At 36.4% G+C, this 8407-nt stretch overlaps 1 non-coding gene across 1 annotated transcript; it reads right to left on the reverse strand.

Annotated features, from left to right (window-relative positions):
• Positions 1-3837: 3837 nt before the first annotated feature.
• On the reverse strand, positions 3838-3943 carry LOC116107579. Its single transcript, XR_004124489.1, has one exon. It is a non-coding gene; the product is annotated as a small nucleolar RNA R71 (small nucleolar RNA).
• Positions 3944-8407: the final 4464 nt, after the last annotated feature.

Consider the following 8407-nt stretch of genomic DNA (forward strand, 5'->3'; position numbering starts at 1 on the left):
TATTTTGATTGATAAATTTGAATTGTTTTTTCTTGAAATTGTTTCTGTTTTACTCATATCCCCCCAGCCTTATTCACATAACATAAAACTCGGCTAGACACTCTCCGTGGGAACGATCCTTACTCACACGACTACATGTGTTTTTAGGTTTTAATTTTGGTTGCGTAAGACAGCACACCACTAAACGTTGGATTGAAGAAGACGGGTTTTTAAATTGAAGATTCCTCTTGTATTTTCTATTACCTAGGTTGGCATACAAATTCCTCTGGGCTCGAGGAATTTGGTTTAGTTAACTAAGCAGTGCACTAACACGTTTTTTCTGAATCCATAACATTCACCCTTAGAATGCCAACTAAGCAGTGCACCAACACGTTTATCTTTATTGCTTAGTTGGCATGCTAAGGGTGAATGTTATGGATTTAACACGTTAATATAAAGATTATAAAATGATGACACCAAAAGCAAAACAAAAACACTCATACGAGATATTAAGTCTAATTCACACCTTCCAACACCATGGGCCTAGTTAAACCATTGTTCATTGTAACCTTGTTCGCATCAGCGAAGGGTACACTTCTAGCAGTGGGAGACTTAGTCGCATTGGAGTTTTTCCTTAATGGTGTTGGGTTAAGACTTAACTAGTAATTTCACTTGTTCGATCAACGGAGGTTGCATACTAGAGGCATGGTAGAGAACTGGGATCTAATAATGCATAGGTTGATATATAGTATCTACTCTATTGATCCAAGAGTTGCACTTGAGGTCAATGGTCAGTGCCATTGAATTGTGTAATTGGTTTGTATGCCCAATTTATATTTGAGTATTAACGGTTGGTGCCATTAGCTGGTACAGATTGAGTTTGTAACCTACCTAAGTTAAACCATTTTTGACTTGATTTGATCAATGAAGGTTTAATATGGAATTGATGGGATCTTGCCCCACTAGGAAGACCAACGGGCCTTCCCAAGTTTAATAGTAAGGGCTATTAGAACTTGAGTATAATAGTGGGAGCATTTTTAATTAATTAAAAGACCTTGATTAACTAAATCACATGTCCTGTGATAGGTGGGATTCATTGTATTCTTTAATCTCTACTTGGTTCCATTCCTTTGACAAGCGGAATGGGAAAAAGAGAAGATTAAGGGTAGACTTAGATAGTATCATTCTTTTGCTCCTAACCTAGGGCTTGTCCTGAGGTAGGTTGGCCGACTTTTAGGCCTTTTGTACATTATTTCCCCTTTCTATAAAAGCTTACTTACCCAAAAAAAAAAAAAAAAAAAAAAAAAAAAAAAAAAAACTAAATCATAACATGATATTAACTCGCTTTATTTTGTACTTTTAGACTCGCAAAATGACAACTAACAACCTATCATTGCGACCGATTATCGAAAATGAAAACAATCTGGATTGTTCTAACTTCAAGGATTGGTACTGAAATCTTCGGACTGTACTCAAATCCGAGAAGAAGTTATATGTCCTTAATGAGCCTGTTCAAGATGCACCTAGTCCTAAAGCTACACAGGAAAAGAGAGATACTTATGCAAAGCATCTTGATGATGCTGACAATGTGTTGTAAGTAACTGATCAGATTTGTGTAGCGGAAAAATCATAGATTAAAAATAAATTAATCAATTACTTCGTCCCAAATATGGCTATAGATTATAATGTTTACATTTATTATAAAATCAGTACAATGACAAATCCATACAAGGATTCAAAATACACTACCAACGTTTGGAGGCTCCTTCAAACTTTTAATTTCGCTATCGATTGGAGGATGGAATTGCAGGAATGTTGATGCACACGAAGATAATCCTAGGATTATACTATTTTCTATTTGATTTTTGTAGGATTTTTGGATACTTCTTATGAGTTTTGTGCCTGAATTGTTACTTAAATCTGCATATTTTATGTTTTAGGCCAAAACATGCAGTTAGAGCAAAACAGAGCAATAATGAGTTTCTAGATCCAGAATCGAGCACATTTTAGATGATCGGGGAAATTCTAATGTTGATTGGAAGCACCCACGAAGCTTGTTCAGATTGGAAATCAAGAAGATCGAAGATTCAAGTGAAGAAGCAAGCAGAGGGTAGTTCCATAAATTTAGCAAAAAATGTTAGAATTTCGCTGCAACAAGCTTTTTTCTTTGCCATGGAAAGAAATCCTCTAGAACTACAAGCCAACAAATTTCAAGTCAATGCCGCAACAAGAGTTTTTCCTTACCGCAGCGAAAACTGGAATTTTCTATTTTGTAAAAACGGAGCATTTTCCTTTTATAGCATTTTGTCCTAGGGTTTTTGGCTACTAATTAAACAAGAGTTAGCCAAATTTTGAAGGGAGGTCGACATTTTAGGAAATAGTGAGAGGAGAAGAAGATTGGAAGGATTTGGGTCTCCAAATTAGGAAGATTTATTTTCCCTTTCTTCTTTTATGATGTTGAACTCTGATTTCGTTATATATTTGATGTTTATTTTCATTTTGAGCATGAACTAACTCATTTTTGGGTTAGGGTTTTGATGGATCTTAGTTTACAATGATTTAATCTATAATATCTTGTTGTTTTTTTTATTCTATTGCTTGGATTAAGTGTCTATCTTTGTTCTTAATGCATTTGAATGTTGGGTTTTTTATTCAAATGAGTGTTGAGCATGATGAGATTGAGAAGTGATTCATGTGTTAGCTTCTTGAGATAAATACGGTAGATTGAGTGAAAACTAGAAATGGAAAAATGCAATCTATGAAATCTTTATATAATTCCACTTGCTTAAGGGACTTTGAACTATTAAACTTCATTTTGTTGGGTGTGGAACTTTAATAGGGATAAGTAGGGAAATATAGCACGAGAAGGTATATTTTACAACATAGGATTTGTAATCCTTGCATGTGAATTTGAGAATAAAAGGATTTATAGGTTGGGTTGGAGTAACTCGGTGAAATCAAACCCTAACCTCTTTTCTTGAATTGGTAATTGTTTTTAGAATCCTTTTGTTGTGTTAAATTTAGTTGTTTAATATTTTTGTTTTAATTTAGTTTTAATTAGCTCCCGCAAATCCAATTTTTGTGTTCTTCAATTAGTTATAAAATTAGGAAAATCAGTACTTAGCACTCAATCCTCGTGGGACGATACTCTAGTCATCATTATATTACTTTTTGCAACTAGTGCACTAGCTACATATGCATGTTTGTGAAATCATGCATCAAGTTTTTGGCACCGTTGCCGGGGATTGATTTTGTTTTAATATTGAAGTTTTCTAGTTTTTGCTAAGTTGAAGTTTAATTTTCAGTTTTACTTATTTTAGTTTAATTTTTGTTTGTTGTGTGAGCTCACACTCTTTTTCTTTCCTTTGTAGTTTATGCGAAAAGCAAGAAATATTCCTGTGCTTCCTATTGACCCAGAGATTGAAAGAACAGCAAGAAGACTCATCAAAGAGAGAAGAGAAAGAGAGGAGAGACTCATTGAGATGGATAAAAATAGAACCCTGCGGGAGTTTTAACTTCCACAAGTTGACGATTGTAGTCCGAGCATAACGAGATTGCTGTTGAGGCTAATGACTTTGAGATAAAGCCGGCTATAATCCAAATGATTCAAGAATCAGTATAGTTCAGGGGAGATCCAAAAGATTATCCTAATCTACACATAGCCAACTTCTTGGAAATCTGTGATACATTCAAGGACAACGAGGTGACAGATGATGCTATTAGGTTGCGACTATTTCCATTCTCATTGAGAGATAAGGCAAAAGGATGGTTAATGTCATTACTTGTTGGAACCATCACAACATGGAATGATCTAGCACAGAAGTTCCTTTACAAGTATTACCCACCAACTCTTTTGCAAACATGAGAAATGACATCACCTCATTAGTGCAAGGTGACCATGAATCATTATATGAAGCATGGGAGAGACACAAGGAAATGTTGAGAAAGTGTCCACACCATTGTTTGCCTGTTTGGATGCAAGTCCAAACGTTCTATTCAGGTTTGCTACCAAATGTTTGAACAATGGTAGATGCAGTAGCTAAGAGAGATTTACAAAACAAGACACTAGTGGAAGCTCAAGAATTACTTGAAGTTTTAGCAAGTAACAACTACCAAAGATCGGATAAGAGCATAGTGTCAAAGAAGTCCATGGGTATTCATGATGTTGATGCTTACACATCCATTTCAGCCCAACCTGCAGCACTTAAAAAACAAATAGGTGGTATGCATGTTAATTCTATTCAAACACCTCAAGTAACATGTGATTTTTGTGTAGGTAACCATGCAAGCATTGATTGCCAAGTGGGGAACGCCTTTGCCTCATCATCCTTATCATCAAAGCAAGTCAACTATTTAGTTGGGAATTAGAGAAAACAAAACAATCCATTCTCCAACACCTACAATCTTGGTTTGAGAAATCACCTAAAATTGTCTTGGGGCAATCAAGACAATCAATTAAATCAAAGGACAGTGCCAAACCATTAACCAGAGGTGAATTTTCAACCAGTAGAGCAGAGACTGTCGAAATTGGAGGATATGTTCGGGAAATTCATGCAAGAAACCACAAGTTTTATGAATGAGACACGCTCAAATTTTAGAAATTAAGGAGTGTCTATTCGAAACTTGGAGGTGCAATTGGGTCAAATTTCAGAAAAGTTGAATCAGAGAGTTCAAGGTTCTTTACCAAGTAATAGTGTGACCAATCTAAGAGAGCAAGTAAATGCAATTATGCTAAGGAGTGGGACAGTGTTAGAAGAAGTTGAACCAAAAAGGAAAGATGAGAACCCTCCAGAAAAAAAGGAAGACTATGTTGCAGAAGTTGATGAAGAAATCATCGTTGAAGAGAAGCTAACAAGTCCAAGAAAGAGAGATCCAAGGAAAGAGAAGATGCCAAAGACAAGGAAGGAAAAATTGCCATTTCTTGAAATACCACTAGAGTTGGCACACCATACTTCTTTAGTTACTTTCCCTTAAAGACTAAGGAAGCAAACTTAGGATAAGCAGTTTCTTAAATTTCTTGATGTATTAAAAAAAAAAACTGCATATTAACATTCCTTTTGCAAATGCATTGCAGCAGATGCTAAGTTATGCTAAGTTATGCTAAGTAAATTCTTTCAAACAAAAGGAAGCTAGAGGAAGATGAAATAGTAATGCTCACAGGAGAGTGCAGCGCCATTCTGCAGAAGAAATTGCCACCAAAGCTCAAAGATCTGGGGAGTTTCACTATCCCTTGTGTTATAGGAGACTTACATTTGATAGAGTTTTGTTTGATTTAGGTGCTAAAATTAACCTAATGCCTCTTTTTATTTTCAGGAAATTAGAGATCGAGAAAGTCAAATCGACCATGGTTTCTCTTCAGCTTGCCGATCGATTGATTAAGCATCCATTGGGCTTTGTTGAAGATGCATTGGTTAAGGTGGATAAATTCATATTTCCTGCGGACTTTGTTGTGTTAGACATGGAAGAAGACAATGAGATACCTCTCATCTTAGGACGACCATTTCTTTCAATCGAAAGTGCTTTAATAGATTTGCAAGAAGGGAAGTTGATCATGAGGGTGCAAGATAAAGAAGTGACATTTAATGTCATTGAGGCTCTAAAATTCCAATCGAAGCAAGATTCATGTTTCAAAATTGATTCGGTGGATCAGTCGGCAATTAAAACTTCCAAAATTGATGATCCTAAATTTCCATTTAAGGAATGCATGGTCAAGTCAAAGAAGATTGAAGATGAAGGTCATAAGCTGAAAGTTTGTACAATATACCTAGATGAGCCACAATCGAGCAAGTTTCTTCACAAGGATCAAAGTTGTAAAGATTTAGGTATACGGGCATGCAAGTTGAAAGTGGGGCTGAAAAGGAATGCTAACCGAGAGATCACTTTAACACCTTCTCATTTCAAGAATGCTAATGGAAATTTGAAGTTTCAAAGGTGTCTATGAGAATGCCCTGATCCTAAAAGGAATGACAAAAGGATAACAATAGGTGGTTAAGTTCTCAATAAAGAGCTCATGTGCCAAGAATCATCAACAAGTGAAGCCTCATCCAAGGGAAAATGTTCAAGGTGTGATGTATGTGGATAGTCCGGCTTGATGAAGGACTTGAGAAAGTCGAGCTTTTGACTATAAACAAGCGCTTCTTAGGAGGCAACCCAAGCATTTTTCATTTTGATTTGACCATGCATTCCTTAGCATCAATTGTAAAATCTGCTACAATACTTTACTTCGAGCTCTTCCGACTCACTGTAGCTCAATTAAGACAAAATACAAAGCCTGATTGTGATCGATAATCATCTTTATCCAGTTGGAAAGTAGCATCATTGCATCCTCTTACAGTGAGCTCATATTCCCCTCCATAAACTAAGAACATATCCTTAGTCCTTTCAGGCTCTTAAGGATGTTCTTGACAACTATCTAGTGACACTCACTTGGATCTGATTGAGATATACTACAAGTGCTTAACACACATGAGATATCAATCTGAGTACACAACATGGAATATATAATGGATCCAATTGCTAATGCATATGGGATCCTTTTCATTCTATCTATCTCATCATGTGTTTTAGGACACATATCCTTAGAGAGATAGACACCATGTGACATCAGAAGAAATCCCTTCTTGGATTCTTCCATACTGAATCTCTTCTAAAAATTGTCTATGTATGTACTCTAACTTAGGCCAAGCAACCTACGTGATCCATCTCAGTAAATCTTAATTCCAAGGATGTAGGTTGTTTCTCCTAAGTCCTTCATAGAGAAGCACTTGGATAACCAAGTCTTTATTGACTGCAAGTTCAGTATCTCATTCCCAATGAGAAGTATGTCATCGACATACAACACTAAGAATGCCACCGCGCTCCCATTTACTTTCTTGTAAACACAAGGCTCATCTTCATTTTTTATGAAATCGAATTCCTTTACAGCTTCATCAAAATGAATGTTCCAGCTCCTTGAAGCTTGCTTGAGTCCATAAATAGACCTTTGCAGCTTCATATTATATCAGCTTGTCCATCAAGAAGGAAACCATCCAGTTGTGTCATATACACATCCTCTTCAAGGTTTCCGTTCAAGAAAGCTATTTTGGCATCCATTTTCCAAATTTCATAGTCGTGATGTGTAACAATTGCAAGCATAATCTGGATAGACGTAATCATGACAACTGGCAAAAAGGTTTCTTCATAGTCAATACCATGAATTTGTTTAAAACCTTTGGCAACTAGTCATGCCTTATAGGTATGCACCTTGTCATCCATGTCAAACTTCTTCCTAAAGACCCATTTACACCCTATGGGTTTTACCCCTTCAGATGGATCCACCAGAGGCCATACCTGGTTCTAGTACATGAAGTCCATCTCAGATTTCATGGCTTTAAGCCATTTAATGGAATATGGATCCAATATAGCATCATCGTAGGTCTTAGGTTCATTGTCTTGGTAGACTCATACGTTACCATGCTCAGTCACGAGAAAACCATATCTCTTGCGTGCATGACATACTTTTCCAGACCTACATAGCTCCTATGCTTCTTGAGGTGGTTCACTTTGAACCACAAATTGTGGAGTAACCTCCTCACGATGTTCAACCATTTCTTCTAGCACATCTTCCCATCCTTTGTCTAAAGTATCTTGTGGTTCAAGAACTTCATTGAGTTCTACTTTTCTCCCACTAGTACCTTTTAGGAAAAGTTCTTTCTCTAAGAAGACACCAGTACAAGCGACAAAACTTTTGTGCCCTTATGGGTGGTTGAACTAGTATCCTTTGGTCTCCTTAGGATACCCCACAAAAACACATTTATTAGATTTTGGGCTTAGCTTGTTCGAAGTCAATTTATTGACATAAGTTTTGCAACCCCAAATCTTCAGATAAGAAGTTGGGCTTTCGCCCACTCGACAATTCATATGGAGTCTTATCTACAGACTTTGACGGCACACAGTTAAGTACGTGAGTCGCAATCTCTAGGGCATAACCCCAAAATGATGTGGATAGATCACTAAAACTCATCATGGGCCTAACCATATCATGTAAGGTCATATCCCTCCTTTCTGACACACCATTATGTTGGGGTGTATACAGAGAGGTGAGTTTTGATATTATCCCGCATTCCTTCTGGTATGTTTAACTCAACTTGCCAAACTTGGCATAGTTGTTACTTTGAGAATATCAGTATTGTCTATTTTGTGAACATATAAAATTATTATGGAACACTTCCATGAAGAATATTATTTATACTAAAAGACAACAATCCATTAGTAATAAAAGCAATATTCTCATTTGTCCAAAGTGGACATAGAAACATCATTTCTAGAAACTGAGAGAAAAATCATAATAATCCATTAGTTCCATAACAATCCTGTAGGAAAAGTTAGACAATTAGATCCTACATCTAATGCAGCATCACGTGCTGCATTTCCAACTAGTAGGTCCACC

Source organism: Pistacia vera, unplaced genomic scaffold (genome assembly GCF_008641045.1).
Source record: "Pistacia vera cultivar Batoury unplaced genomic scaffold, PisVer_v2 Contig540, whole genome shotgun sequence".
NCBI classification, from domain to species: domain Eukaryota; kingdom Viridiplantae; phylum Streptophyta; class Magnoliopsida; order Sapindales; family Anacardiaceae; genus Pistacia; species Pistacia vera.